Here is a 16,130-nt window from a genome sequence, read left to right on the forward strand (position 1 = left end):
CTGCCAGTGGCTCAGGACAGCAGTGGGGCACAGAAACCAGACTCCGCTCACCAGGGTGCTCTGGTCACTCACCCATAACTATCGACCACAACAACCAGAAAAACCCGATAACGGATAATGTCATTTCTCCTTTTGTTGGTACCAATCCAATAACCAATTGATATATCGGTGTACCCTTACTTTTATAGGTTTTATATTTAGCCAAGATTTGATTTTTTTATTTTTTTTTTAAACCACTCAGGCAGGGCAGTCTCTTAATAGAAATGTATTTATTGCTGAAACCATTAAATGATTACATACTCTCCTATAATTTCTTCCCTCACTTCTGTCATTTAACAAGGTGGGTGACACAATAAAGCTCTCTCTAACTGGCCTCCTCCTGTTTGATTCAGTCCTATCGTCAGTTGTCATGGAAACAGTTGTGATGTCACAAGCTTTGTGTTAACTACTTCTTATAACTTTTTCATACCAAATTGTCCAATCCCATGGCACTGTGCTAAGCATTCCTTATATGGTGCACCAATTCCCTGGCACTGTGGCAGGCACATTCCTTATAAGCAAACTGTTGTGCCTTGCTCGCCTAGCACACCAATCTCAGCACTCACATCTCCCAGGGCCACACAAGTGCTCTATTCAATTTTATTGCTTGGTTCCGGGAAGGCCTGGACTATTTCTAAGAGCCTTAGCACAACTCAGTTTGCCTGCTACAGCTACCATCATGCTGAGTCATTCTAGCCTTATTAATAAATTTGTCTGGTAGAACCCTAAGTATCTACCAGGCTGTGTTCCAGTTGCAACATATTGTTAAGTGATTGACTTTGGTCTTGGTACTGACCACCAAAAAGTACACTGAGCCTTTTTACATACTTGAGAGCTCTAGGATGGTATAGTTAGTGATTTGCAAGGGTACAGTGTCATGTACATGCACTGCCTTTTCTATACTTCTCACAGAAAGATCTCTAGTCCCTCTTTGGTAATACCATGATGTCCAGGTATATGTGATACAATGTGATCACAGATGAAGTGGTTGCCTGCCTTCATGGATGAGCTAAGTAGAGACAGTAATGGTAGTGGGAGGAACTAGGCTTCTGTTTTCATGGCCATAATCAGCGTAGCAGCGAACTTGTGGATTTGTTAATCATTGAAGAGGGTTTCTTGTTCAACTTCTCCCTATCACTTTCTGAAATGCCAGGCCTTGCTGCCAAAACGTTACATGGGGACGTGGTCTGTGTTCCATTAATGGTCCTTGTGACTGGCGTCAGTTCCATCTGCCTCTTTCTCAACATTATACACCTTGGTTATGGGGTTGGTTACTAATAGTGGTGAGAGCATGTTACAGTGACTCAGTGCTGGGTGTAGTAAACCACTGCAGATCTGTAAGGAGTCTTCTCAAATGCTGACCTACAAAACACCCCACTCCCATTAATCCAGTCTTTTCCAAGAAAATGCTATCTATGGTCAGACATCGAAAGGACTGAAACAAATCTGGTAACTGGAACAAGTCCAAAAGAAAAGAAAAAGATGAAAATGGTTTTGTCAGAGTCAAATGTTTCCAGGGAACACTTTCAGATGCTTTTTTTTTTTTTTTTTTTACATGAGCACCCTGTCCGTGTTGAAACTGTCAGGCAGTCGTACTGAACGTAAAGGTCTCCAAATACTCTTCCATTCTAACTGATTTCTGGCATGTATTGTTCCTGCGGAGGAAAAACTGAATGAAAATCAGCAAAAACACCCAAAATAAAGAATGTTTATATCTTGCTTGATCTCTACTGCTGTTCATAGGGAAAAATAATCCCTTTTAAAATTATGGCTAGATTATGCATGTTGAGGATAGGATATGCATTTTGAGGGTGGTTTTAATTTGCAGTGTGCTTTTCAAGAAAATTGCCTCTTCTCTGGAAAAGCTTAGAAAAAAATTCCCTTGTGTACAGCACAACTAAGTCCCAAGTATTTAAAGACTACCATTAAAGGCCACCGTTAGTTTGCGTACTGCAAGGAGACTGTTTCTGCCCTTCCTTATTCATGTCTTATCTCCACATGATTATCTCTGACTTAGCTCCATGTGTGCACTCCATGCCCCAGTCTCAGAGTAAAAACAGACCTTACATGATGTTTCATTTGTGCTGCCATCAAATTTTTGTAGGTGCTGCCAGTACCTGAGGGGCTGGATCCTGCATGGGAATTCCCATGGTGCACAGGATTTAGGCCCTCCAGCCCCAGGCATACGTGCATGGCTTTCCCAGCTTGCAGAGACATGCCCTGGGAAATCTTAGGGCACCTCTCTGTAAGCAGGGTAAGTCAAGGCTCCCCACTTACAGAGACTCACCCCAGGATCTTCAGGAGCATGTCTCAGCAAAGCCTGCACAAGTCCTGGAGGCCCAGAACCCAGGGAATCCCCAGTACCCTATGTCTCCATGCCAAGACCCAGGGCCTTGTGTCTCCACCCTGGGACCTGTGCTGGGTCTATGCGAACCCATTCTTCATGAAGAGGCATGAGTCAGACCAATCCTGGCAAAGAGGCATAAAGCTGCCTGGGACCCAAGGAATTCCAAGCACCCTGTGCCCTTGTGCCAGGACCTGCACTGAGCTATGTTGAGTTAAGCACAGGTGAGTACAAGACCTGGCACAGGTCCTGGAGTGGAGGCACAAAGCATCAGGGATTTCCCAGATCCTTCACTGGTATTTATACCTCCACAGAACCTGGTGCAGGTCCCAGCAAGGCATAGGACAGTGAGGGACCCCTGGGCAAGGGGAACACTTCCCCCATTCTCCTATGTCAAGCCCCTGCCCAATGAAGGACAGCAGGTAGTGGGTGTTTTCCCCAATGGAGTGGATCAGGTGTTGCAGGATGCGTCCTACCACAACTGACTGGCCTTGTCTGACAACAGCTGTTTTACCCTTTGTCTCATGTTTTCTCTTTATATGCAAGTGAAGTGGCTTTTTGGCGTGTTGTGGTTGCTCTTGGCCTCCAGGTCAGACAGCCAAATTATCTCCACTGCCATGTTCTGAATCCTAATCCATTGAACAGAATGGTGAATGTCTGCCAAAAGCCCTCTGTCTGTGTAGGATTTTCCACCTTTTTAGATGCTATGGACTGGATTAATCCCTTGCTGTTCCTCTGTGGAGGAAAGTGATCTGAGAGAGCCCCAGAGCAGCTTCTGCTCTTCACTCCCTCCAGCCAACATGAACATTTCTGCCAGTTGCTGCTCTGTCCTTCATAGATTCATAGATTCATAGATGTTAGGGTCAGAAGGGACCTCAACAGATCATCAAGTCCGACCCCCTGCATAGGCAGGAAAGAGTGCTGGGTCTAGATGACGCCAGCTAGATGCCTATCTAACCTCCTCTTGAAGACCCCCAGGGTAGGGGAGAGCACCACCTCCCTTGGGAGCCCGTTCCAGACCTTGGCCACTCGAACTGTGAAGAAGTTCTTCCTAATGTCTGGTCTAAATCTGCTCTCTGCTAGCTTGTGGCCATTATTTCTTGTAACCCCCAGGGGCGCCTTGGTGAATAAAACCTCACCAATTCCCTTCTGTGCCCCCGTGATGAACTTATAGGCAGCCACAAGGTCGCCTCTCAACCTTCTCTTGCGGAGGCTGAAGAGGTCCAGGTGCCCCAGTCTCTCCTCGTAGGACTTGGCCTGCAAGCCCCTAACCATACGAGTGGCCCTTCTCTGGACCCTCTCCAGTCTGAGCAAGGGTGATGCTCCTTTATGCAGCAGCAGCATTTCGTGTGGATGCCTCCAAGGTGGCTGTGGCACAGCCAGGAGAAGGATTCTTTCTGGAGCTGTACTGCCTCACTGTGCAGGGCTGCCAGAGCAGTTGAGGAAAGCCAGCCTTTCCTGTGGAGGCTAGTGCCCCAGGGGCACTTAAAAGGCTTTCTTACAGCAGGCTTGCAGGGCTGTCCCTGCTCCCTAAACTTCCTCCCATAGGAGGGCTGCTGCCTGGCAGTGCTGAAAGCCACCTCAGGCTTTGCTCACACTTCCCTGTAGACTGTTACTTCTCTCTGTGGTTCTGCTTCGATACATCAAGGGCAGGGATTTATTTCGGCTGGTGGACCACTTAATGAGTTTTTAGTGAGCTGTTGAGGGCCATTAGGGTGCCCCCCCCCGGCTATTTGGCCCAGCCCTGGGATACATTGTAGCCTTCCCTCAAGCATTTCCCTTAGGCTGGTAGCTGTGCGGGGTTGGATTTGTAAAGCAGAAGTTCCCAGAGATAGTGAAGAATGAGCTGATGGCTAAGGCCTTCTTTGCAGGCTGAGCCACTGGGGGTGTTTAAGCCAGCCCCTTGGAAAGAACTGGCAGATCACTGTCTTGGTTTAAAAGCTGGAATGAGAGGGTCACTTGCAGTATAGCAAGCGACCAAACCAAATGAGATATTAAGGAACAAATGGGCTGTGGGCTCTTCTACAAGGGCAGTGACCCTGCAAAAGGTGATGAGGTACAACAGGAAACAGCCAGTCTGCTGCAAGATAAATGAAAATTACTGCATCCTTGTCTCTTCAGCCTGAGATTCCAACCATTCCTTCCTTGAGAACTGGCCCTGAAGGCTAAGATGACTTCTCCAGTTTACAAGTCAGGACACAGGAGAACAGCCACAGCACAGCATCTGAACTACATCCCTGACCAGCCTGCTGGAATCTGAGAAGGAAGCTGTCTTGCTCTACTTCTTGTAATAAAGATTCTGCAATTAGAGATGTCTGACCCTGCTGTGATAATGATAATGTATGCATGTTAAGGAGTCAACACATAGCTCTCAAACAGAGCAGAGATGTAGGATAACAAGGCACCATTTTACCTCCACCTACAGCTACTTGCTTGTGAATGTAGTAGACCAGTAGTTTTCAATCTTTTTTCATTTGTGGACCCCTAAACAGTTTTGAATGGAGGTGTGGTCTCCTTTGGATTGTAAATGTGGGTATTCACATGCTTTTGATGGATCATAGTCATCTTTCACAGACCCCTTAGAATAGTCTGGGGACCTCAGGGGTCAACAGACCACAGGTTGAAAACCACTGTAGTAGACTAAGAATAAACTTTGCAGATGCCCCAGAGTAATTTGGTTTATTGAAATCAGCAAAATGAAGCATTTTAAAATTTTACCTCAGGGTTTTTTTGTTTTGTTTTGTTGTTTTGGTGATGCTGCAGGCTTCTTAGCAAAGTTGCTTGCTTTTTTTCCAAACAGACTTAATGGACCACAAGGTGATTCAGTTCAGGATCCTGACAAAAGGAAGAAAGGAGAGCAGCAGATTATGGACCCTGGACTTCAGAAAAGCAGACTTGGCTCTCTTAGGGAACTGATAGGCAGGATGCCCTGGGAGGCTAGTCTGAGGGGAAAAGGAGTCCAGGAGAGCTGGTCATATTTTAAAGATATCTTACGAAGGGTATAGGTACAAACTATCCCAATGTGCAGGAAGAATAGCAAATATGGCAGGTGACCAGCTTGGCCTAGCAGAGAACTCTTTGGTGAGCTTAAACACAAAAAGGAAGCTTAGAATAAGTGGGGGCTTGGACAGATGACTAGGTAGGAGTATAAGAATATTGCTTGGGCATGCAGAGATAAAATCAGGAAAGCCAAAGTGCAGTTGGAGTTGCAGCTAGCAAGATATGAAGGGGAACAAGAAGGGTTTCTACAAGTACGTTAGCAACAAGAGGAAGGTCAGGGAAAGTGTGGGTTCCTTACTGAATTGGGCACGCACCCTAGTGACAGATGATGAGGAAAAGGCTGAAGTACTCATTGCCTTTTTTACCTCGGCTTTCACAGGCGAGATCAAATTCCAGACTACTGGGCAGCACAGTTTAGGGAAGAAGTGAGCAGCCCTCAGTGGTGAAAGAATGGGTTAGGGACTATTTAGAAAAGCTGGACATGTACAAGTCCATGGGGCTCGATGCAATGCATCTGAGGGTGCTGAGAGAGTTGATAGATGTGATTTCAGAGCCTCTGGCCATTATCTTTGAAAACTTGTGGTAATTGGGGAAGGTCTCAGATGATTGGAAAAGGGCAAATATAGTGCCTATCTTTTAAAAAGGGAAGAAGGAGAATCCTGGGAACTACAGATCAGTCAGCCTCACCTCAATCCCCAGTAAAATCATGGAGGAGGTCCTCAAGGAATCCATTTCTAAGCACTCGGAGGAGGAAAAGGTGATTAGGAACAGTCAGCATAGATTCACTAAGGGCAAGTCATGCCTGACCAACCTGATTGCCTTCTATGATGAGATGACTGGCTGTGTTGATGCAGGAAGAGCAGTGGTTGTGGTACATTTCAACTTCAGCAAGGCTTCTGATGCAGTCTCCCACAGAATTCTTGCAAGCAAACTAAAGAAGTATGGGTTGGATGAATGGACTGGAAGACGGATAGAAAAGCTGGCTGGATTGTTGGACTCAATGAGTAGTGATCAATGGCTCAATGTCTAGTTGGCAGCTGGTATCAAAGGGAGTGCCCAGGAGTCAGTCCTAGGGCTGATTTTGTTCAGTATTTTCATTAACTATTTGGAAGATGGAATGGATTGCACCCTATGCAAGTTCACAGATGCCACACGCTGGAAAGTATAGTAGATACGCTGGAGAGCAGAGCTAAGATTCAGAGTGACCTAGACAAGTTGGAGGATTGGGCCAAAAGAAATCTCATGAGGTTCAACAAGGAAAAGTGCAAAGTCCTGCACTTAGGACAGAACAATCCCATGCACTGCAACAGGTTTGGAACCAACTGGCTAAGCAGCAACTCTGCAGAAAAGGACCTGGGGGTTACAATGGACCATAAGCTGAATATGAGCCAACAGTCTGACCTTGTTGCCAAGAAGGCTAACAGCATCCTGGGCTGCATTAGTAGGAATGTTGCTAGCAGATTGAGGAAGTAATTATTCCCTTTTATTCTGCACTGGTGAGGCCACATCTGGAGTGTTGTGTCCTGTCTTGGGCCCCCTGCTACAGAATTAATATGGACAAGTTGGAGAGTCCAGCGAAGGACAACAAAGACGGTTTGGGGGCTGGGGCACATGACTTATAAGGAGAGGCTGAGGGAACTGGGCTTATTTAGTCTGCAGAAGGGAAGACTGAGGAGGGATTTAATAGCAGCTTTTAACTACCTGAAGGGTGGTTTCAAAGAGGATGGAGCTAGACCAGGGGTGGGCAATTATTTCGGGCAGAGGACCACTTAACAAGATTTGGTGAGCTGTCAAGGGCTGCATGGGCAGCCCTTCCCCTTCACAGTTGCCATCTTGGGACCAGAAGTCCCACCCCTAATCCCCTGGCCTTTGCCACCAGAAGTCCCTCTCCTTCCCCTGGAACTACTCCTTTTGGGCAGGAGGGGTTGCTATCTCTTTTAATAACTCAAAAATAAATTCTTAGTCTTTTATATTGTGTATGGGGGGTGTGGTTGGGGGTTTGCGTATATGGTGGTGGGGTGTGTGTGTGTGTGTGTGTGTGTGTGTGTGTGGTGGGGTGTGGGGGGAGTTAGCGAGGAGGTGTGGCTGTGTGTAGGGGCATAGGGTATGCTGGGGGATTCTGTGGCATTTGTGGGGTGTGTGTGTGTGACTCTGGAACACAACTGTCCTCTCCTGCAGTCAACACAGGTAACACTGGTAGCAGGGTGGTGTCTGTGTCTCGTGTTTGTGGGGTGGGAGGGGTGTGGAGACTCCCTCAAAACTCACCCCATGGTGCAGCAGCAGGTAGGGGCACTGGTGCCTGACTATGGCCAGTGCTACACATAGCAGCAAGGAGTGCAGCCCCTGCCAGGCAGTCTCTATCCCCTGCTCTCCCTAGCACTCACCTGGCAGGGGAAGGAAGCGGCTGCCCTCCAGTGCTTGGGACTTCCCTCCCGTGCCATGTGAGTGTGGGGAACACTGGCCATAAAGACGGCCCCATGGGGGCTGTGCTCCTCACTGCGATGTGCAGCACTGGCCAGAGCTAGGCACCAACACCTAGCACAAGCGGCTCACTGCTGCTGCCCCTACTGCTTGACAGAACTGCATGCCATGGGAGGAGTGTGGGAGGGGTCTCCCCACCCTCCCTCACACCCATGCACTGCCCAGCCCAGCTCTGTGCTGTCCCCATCCCCCTGGGCAGAGGCTCTGCACTGCCACCAGTCCCAGCTGCACACTCCAAGCTTCTGCCCAGCTGCAGCCCTGCCTCCCGCTTCCGTACCTGCTGCCCAGAGGGATGCAGGGAATCCTGCAGCAGCAGCTCCACCTGATGAGAGCCCATGTGGGTGGGAGTGAGGCATAATAGGGTATGTTGGGGGGCGGGTGTAGGCGCTTCACTGTCACCCTTGTGGGTGGAAGGGCTAGATGGGGCACAGTTCATTCGTGGGTGCCATGGGCCAGATGAAAGTGCCTGGTGGGCCAGATTCAGCCCACGGGCCATATTTTGCTCACCACTCAGCTAGACTGTTCTCAGTGGTGGCAGATAACAGAACAAGGAGCAATGGTCTTAATTACCAGCAAGGGAAGTTCAGGTTGGATACTAGGAAAAACCTTGTCATTACAAGGGTAGTGAAGCACTGAAACAGGTTACCTAGAGACGTGGTGGAATCTCCATCCTGGGAGGTTTTTAAGGCCTGGTTTGACAAAGCCCTGCCTGGAATGATCTAGTTGGGGATGGTGTTGGACAAAATGACCTCCTGAGGTCCCTTCCAACCCAAATTTTCTATGATTCTATAATTGTTTAATGTCCATTAAGAAATTTCTGGTCAGTGATGGTAAAATACACTTCCTCCTAATGTGAGAAGCCTTGTTCCTGGCAGGAGAAAGTAATTTCAGGGCAGGTCCAAACTTGCCCTAACTTTTATAGTTCACTTATGTACCATTTCTTAAAACTTGGCAAATCTGCTAAATACAATGACAGAGGAAAAGGAAAGGTCAAAACTCATAGGAGCAGCACATCATTATTTCCTTGTCCATTATTTTTTGACCAGTAGTGAGTTCAAATGGGGGGAGCAGTAGTGCACAAAGAATAAACACATGCACATGAATGACTCGTGCCCCCGGTGGCTGGGGGGGGCATGGCGGCAGTGGGAGTGCAGAAGTGGTAAGCAGGGGAGCGCCTGTAGATGCTGCTGGTGCTGTCAGCAGCGGGAGGAGGGGAGGATGGCTGGCGAGCGCCAACCAAAGGTTGGTGATCACCCGTAGCCACCACCGGCAGTGTCCACGGTGGCCAGTGGAGATTGCAGGCCACCTGCAAACACCACTGGTAGTGTCAGCGGCACCTTTTTGTAGGGGATGCACCACCACACTCAGGGTGCACGTGCACCCACGTGCATCTCCTACATGTTGCCCCTGCGCATGCATTTAAAACTCTGTGGTCCAGACCTGCTACTGCACTTGCAGGAGTGTAACAGGAGGGGATGCTAGTCTTCCTCCCCCAGCAAAGACTGTTATCAGTTGTGTTTCTGACTGAAGAACCCACTTCAGACCATTTGACTAGGCCCTTCCAAGGGAGAATATGTGCTGCTCTTGTTTTGAAGGATTGAAAATTGTGCATAAAGTTAGTATCTAAAGATTGCCCATGTTTATGAGGCTAAGGTGTCTAAGCATCTTGGTAACAGTCACAGAAAACAGTGGTTTACAAAATTTTGTTTTTAATAGAGTAAAAAATTGCATCCTAAGTCCCTATTGCCATCAGCTGCAGGCATTTAAAGCCTCTTAAATATTTAATGTGGCCTTCTAAATTCCCTTTTCACTCCAGCTGATTAAAAGCAGCTTGCTGCCTTCCTCAGAAATATCTTGAATGTGCACAAGGAGTGAAATGGAGGCAGGCTCTGATCCTTGAACATTTTCACACTGCCTCTCCCCCAAAACTAAAAAAAGGCGGCTATTGTGTGCTGATGGGGAAGTGACTTCCTAGCTCTCCTGTTAGTCCTATATGATTGCACATCTGAAATCATGGACCAGAACTTGATAGCAGGAGCAAGGTTGTGGGGAAGGAGCAAGATAAATTGGCTTCACGGATGAGGCTATATAAACCTATTCTGGGGCCCAAGAGTGCAAGAGAGCGAAGTGGTATAAAATATTTGTTTTGGAGAAAGAAATGATAAGTATTTCCATGACTGTGCTGTATCTTTCTCAAATACATTCTGGGCAATTAAATAATTATACTATAGAAACTCTGTAAAAATGGGGTGTGAGCCTCTAGGGCTACCCACAATACTGATCATTTGGACACTGTATTTCTTGGGCAGCAGGATTCAGTGTGTCAGAGGAAGCATTCAGCTGCGATAGCCATGCAAGTTAGCGCTGTGCTGTGCTTCCCAAGCGTGGCTTAAGAGGGAGTCCGAAGGGTGTTACAGAATATGAGCACCGTGAGGTGAGGAACCACCTACACGGGATCCACCAGATAATCCCAGAGATCTTGAGTAGGAATCCAGTGTCAGAAAGGTGCTGCTCTGCTAGCATCTTCCTGAGTTTTTTGCACCAGAAGAATTGCACTGATATTTTTCTAGTCAAAAAACAAGTGAAAGCTCAGGTGATGTCTGAGGGGTGCCTTGTGTGTGAAAAGGTTGAGAACCAGGTTGAGACGTGGAGTATTGAAATAGGTCATTACACCCGTGATGACTGATGTAGGTGAAGGGACATTCACGGACTGGGAAGAGAGCCGCGGACTGGCCGCTCCCCACAGGCAGGGGAGAAGAGGATGTAGAAGAGACTTTCCTCGAGACTCAGAAAAGCGTCCAGGACCAGGAGTTCTGGGGAGCCTCGGTGGCGAAGCGCGGCCGCCGGGCGGGGTCACGGGACATTGTTCCCTTGTCCGGAGCCCGGGCTGTAGGACAAGCCGCCGCCGCCCCGCGCTCCTCCCGCCGCATAAACGCATGCGAAGGTGAAGCGCATGCATTCATGCCCAAGTGCTCGCCCGCTCCAAGAGTACCAGATCGCTACTACTCCGCCTCTCCCCGCTGATTGGCTGCACGGGCTGCCTGTCATGTGACCCCGCCTCTCCACCAATCAGTGGTGAGGGTCTAAGCCGCACAATAGGCAGCCTTCGCATCCAATCAGTGGCGAGGAAGCTGGGGACCTTTGCCCAATCGCCTTCTCGTTGAGGCCCCGGGCGGCTCCTCACCCCACTTGGCCCCTCCACGTTAAGGCTACCCCCCCCCTACGGCGGCGCTTTCCGGCCGGGGCTCGGGAGGGCGTTTGCAGCAGGCCGCAAAGCGAGGTAAGCGGTGCCCCTGCCCGGGGCCGGGGCCGGGGCCGGGACTCGCGGGGCGGGGCGGGGCGGGGCGGGGGCCGGTGGCCGCAGCGGGCGCGGGGAGGCCCCGGCCCAAGCTCCCGATGCCCGGGCGGGGAGTGCGGCAGCCCGGAGTCCGGGCACAGCTTCGCGGCCGGGGCTGGGCCGGCAGCTCCGAGTCCGGCCGCTCCCCCCAGCAGCAGCGGCTGTGTCCGCTTGGCGCCCGCGGCTCTCGCCCCCGCCCCGCCCCGCGCCGCCGCCGCCATGTGGAGAAGCCCAAGCGTCCGAAACCCAGACCCGGTCCTTCCCTCGGACAGCGCCGCCCCTTGGTGGCCCTGGCGCGGGCTGAGGAGCAGGGGTTGGGGCTGACTTGTGCCCGTGTTGTGTTGCGGGCGCAGCCGGGAGCGCTGAGCCCGGTGGAGCGGTGCCGCGCCCTGCGCTCGGGGCAGCTCCGGGGACAGATGGTAGGGTGGGTGACAGATGCCTCAGGCCAGGCCAGGTGCTGTTCTTACCAACACCCGTGATAAATTAGGCACCTGCCTCCTTTCCATGCTTACTTGGCAAGAACGGGCTCGGCAGCAGGAGCATTGCAAGTGTCCCTGCACAGATGGTGGTTATGTGTGGAAAGTGAACAGGCTTGGAAAAGGATGTTTTTCTCTTATCTAATTCATTACACATGAGTGTTAACTGCGATAGACGTGACTTGTTGTGATCTCCTCTTACCTGTTCTTTACATGGCGATCCCTTATGCCCTGAGCCCAGTTCTGCTGTCCCATAGATGGACACATGTGCCACTGAAGCCAGTCAGTGAAGTGGTGCCCTTCAGTGATGCTGGGGTACGTGTGTCAGAGCTTTCTTGAAGTTACTGCACAGCAGGATGAGGAGAACTGAGCAGCACTTGATCTCATGAATTATGTTCTTGAATGGAGGGACAGAATTGGGCTAATACTTCAAAAGTGAATGTCCTGACAGAGAGGCTTTGAAGCAGTCTTTGCTTTTTCCAGCACTTCAGTGTGCGTGGGCTTCCCTTTTTTTTTTAAGGGGCTGTAAATGTCTCATGAAATGAGGGAGGAAGGGATGTAGTTCCTGCATCTCTTCACGTCTGGTTTCTCTAAAACAGAAATTGTAGCGTATGGCTCCTACGGGAAATTAACATTTTGGCTTCTTGTAACACTTTTTTTTTTTTTCTGCCTTGTATTCTTTCACTTGCATACAAGCCTTCTTTGTTTGTTTTTTATCCCTAATATTAATGGGTTTGCTGCAAACACCCTATAGCACAGCTTGTTACCTGACTATTGCTATATTCTAGGAAACTTGCTTTGTGTGTAGACTAAGGTTAGGTCCATGTGGCAACCAAAAGTATGATCACAGCATGTGTGCATGTCCTGACTAGTTGGAGTAAGGACAGTTAGCCACTGCTAATGTAACTACTCTGCAACATGAACATAGGATAGAACACAGTCATGTTCCTCCAAAGATTTGTACCTAAGCATTATACCTGTGCTTGACAGACCTGTTTTCCAGTAGCTCTACGTGGGGGAAAAAAAATCAGAATAACTCTGATTATTGCAGGACTCGACTACCTGATGTGTGCCTCCAGAAGTATTAATGGAGCTCGTGAGTGAGTACAGTGCAACAATAAACACAGCAAGTCACATGCTTTGCACTGTGGTCATTCTCATTTCAGCTGGACTAGCTCAAGAGTAATAACTAGAATTTAGATACAGTAAAGTGAACAAAAGGTATCAGTCTCTGCAGAACAGAACCTTTTTTCGAAAAACAAAGGAAAAAAGGGCTTCTTTGCCATCAAGAAGAGCAAAAGACCTCCCAAGTGTAACGAGTCATAGGTTGCCTTGCTGAATATGCAAACAGCTCTAAAAGCAAAGCATTACCTAAGGCCCAAATTCTGATGACAGTACACACCCTGAGCAGCTGTGCTGTGCACCAGGGATTTCTGTACCCTCTCCCAGCTTCAAGCTACTCTGTAGGAATAATGCTGCTAATTTCCTCTTTGGTTCAGAAGAAACATCTTCTGCACCAGATTGAACATTGTCGTCTTGGGAATAGAGCAGAGAATAACTTCTAGTCCCAGTTCATGCCAGCTGCATCTTGTGTCCTTGTGTGGAATCCCCAACTTTTGCCTTGCCAGTATACAGCAGAAGTGTCCTGGTTCCTCTTCAGGGCAAGTCCTAAAATAGAGAGCTGCAACAGTGGACATACGCTGCCCCCTTTTAACCAATAAAAAATTGCTATGATGGTTACTTAGGCTTTTGCATCCTCTCTTTATGACTACAGTTGCTGAGCAAGGCTAAATGCTCTACTGCTAAAATCTGCACAGATGGGCAGTGGTAGCGTAGACTGTAGGTGCTACAGTAGTAATTACAACAGTTCAGTTATACCTTACAGTGTAAGCCTGTATGCCCCTACCCACCTTTCATACCAATCTTAACAACTCAGGGTATTGGTTGTGCCTGTGTAGAGCAGCTTTGGTGAAGAGCCTTGACTGCTTTTGGCTTCCTTTGCCTGAACCCCTCCACCTGTCAAAGCAGAGGCAAGAGAAGTTGCTGCTCCTTGCTTGTTCTCAGCACAGTTATGGTCCACTTCCAAAAAAAAAAAAAAAAAATTCCTGCTCTGCCCTTCACGCCCCACCTCCACCCAGTGCTCAGAGTACTTGCTGTGGATGCAGTGCATTGTATGCACTCAAACAAGATGTTTGCCTACAAGAATGTAATTATCTATTGTTGATGCAGTCACTGGGCCAGACTGTCAGCTCATAACCTGGCATCCCTCCATTGGAGTCATGTTGGTTTACATCAGTGGAGAATCTGGTTCCCTATTTCAGTCTTGGCTTTTCCTCCTTCAAAACTGCTATATGTCTTAGAATTTCTGAGTGACTTCAAGCATCTCCTTGTTGCACATCTCCAAATGCTGCACACATTTTATATCTGGCATAAGAAAAATCTTTTTACCAGTGATTTGTCATGGTGTAGAAATGTCAGCATTTTATCTGTTGTTCATAGATTATGCCTCAGAGAGCCAGATTCAGGCTGCTTGAAAGGCTTTTGGTAACGTTTTCTTTAAAAAAAAAAACAAAAAAAAAAAAAACCCAAACAAACAAACAAAACCCTCACCCTGTTTTCTTGCTGGAAAGAGAAGGCTGGGCTTGAGGTGAAAGAACAATGGGTACTTCCTGATCTAGGTGGTATTTGGAAGTGTTCTTAAGGCAATCAGAACATTAGCTAGTGATGCATTTAAAATGACATGCATTATAAAAGTGTACCTTTCGAACTTTGTTTAGCCAAGGTTTAATCTTTAGAGAAAAAAAACTGCTTGGGCAGTCTCTTAATAGAAATGTATTTATTGCTGAAACCATTAAACTGTTACACAATCTCCTGTAATGTCTTCCCTCGTTGCTGTCATTTAACAAGGTGGCCAACACAATAAAGCTCTTTCTAACTGGCCTGCTCCTGTTTGATTCAGTTGTCATCAGTTGTCATGGAAATAGTTGTGATGTCACAAGCTTGTGGAATCCTTGTAAGAATCTGCTGGGAGGAGGCTGTTAATTATTCAGCCCACTTTATTCCTAGTTATTGATGAACCAGGGGAGAATACAAAATGGCTTGATAACCTTCAGCAAAAATATAAAGCTTTACTTTTCCTTGAATTAAGGTGTTTATGAAACCTATTACTTTGGAGGGGGAATGAACAGAGAAAATTACAGTTGTGTATATTTTCAAAACTATTTGTTACCCTTTTCACTTGAATTGGGGTGCCAGCATATGGCAGGAAGCATGTTGAGTCACTCTAGCTTTATTAATAAAATTTGTCTGCTGGAACCTTAAGTATCTACCAGGCTGTGTTCCAGTTGCAACACATTGTTAAGTGATTGACTTTGTTCTTGGTACTGACCACCAAAAAGTACACTGAGCCTTTTTACATGCTTGAGAGCTCTAGGATGGAACAGTTAATGATTTGCAAGTGTACAGTGTTGTGTACATGAACTGCCTTTTCTATACTTGCAGAAAGATCTCTAGTCCCTCTTTGGTAATACCATGATGTCCAGGTATATGTGATACAATGTGGCCACAGATGAACTGGTTGCCTGCCTTCATGGATGAGCTAAGTAGAGACAGTAATGGTAGTGGGAGGAACTAGGCTTCTGTTTTCATGGCCATAATCAGCGTAGCAGCGAACTTGTGGATTTGTTAATCATTGAAGAGGGTTTCTTGTTCAACTTCTCCCTATCACTTTCTGAAATGCCAGGCCTTGCTGCCAAAACGTTACATGGGGACGTGGTCTGTGTTCCATTAATGGTCCTTGTGACTGGCGTCAGTTCCATCTGCCTCTTTCTCAACATTATACCAACCCCATAACCAAGGTGTTACTAATAGTGGTGAGAGCATGTTACAGTGACTCAGTGCTGGATGTAGTAAACCACTGCAGATCTGTAAGGAGTCTTCTCAAATGCTGACCTACAAAACACCCCGCTCCCATTAATCCAGTCTTTTCCAAGAAAATGCTATCTATGGTCAGACATCGAAAGGACTGAAACAAATCTGGTAACTGGAACAAGTCCAAAAGAAAAGAAAAAGATGAAAATGGTTTTGTCAGAGTCAAATGTTTCCAGGGAACACTTTCAGATGCTTTTTTTTTTTTTTTTACATGAGCACCCTGTCCGTGTTGAAACTGTCAGGCAGTCGTACTGAACGTAAAGGTCTCCGAATACTCTTCCATTCTAACTGATTTCTGGCATGTATTGTTCCTGCAGAGAAAACTGAATGAAAATCAGCAAAAACACCCAAAATAAAGAATGTTTGTATCTTGCTTGATCTCTACTGCTGTTCATAGGGAAGAATAATCCCTTTTAAAATTATGGCTAGATTATGCATGTTGAGGATAGAATATGCATTTTGAGGGTGGCTTTAATTTGGAGCATGCTTTACAAGAAAATTGCCTCGTCTCTGGAAAAGCTTA

The 16,130-nt window shown here is 47.6% G+C and overlaps 1 protein-coding gene across 8 annotated transcripts in view; it reads left to right on the forward strand.

Annotated features, from left to right (window-relative positions):
- DLGAP4 (DLG associated protein 4) overlaps positions 1 to 16,130 on the forward strand; it is a 352,337-nt gene that overhangs the window by 292,764 nt on the left and 43,443 nt on the right. Inside the window, exon 1 of one of the 8 annotated variants that reach the window (XM_006273513.4) lies at positions 11,035 to 11,144. The exons of the other annotated variants lie outside the window; for them this stretch is intronic. The gene's annotated coding sequence lies outside the window, so the exon portion shown is untranslated. Of the gene's footprint in view, positions 1 to 11,034; positions 11,145 to 16,130 lie in introns of those variants that run through there. 8 annotated transcript variants of the gene reach the window in all.

Source organism: Alligator mississippiensis, chromosome 9, assembly GCF_030867095.1.
Source record: "Alligator mississippiensis isolate rAllMis1 chromosome 9, rAllMis1, whole genome shotgun sequence".
NCBI lineage: Eukaryota > Metazoa > Chordata > Crocodylia > Alligatoridae > Alligator > Alligator mississippiensis.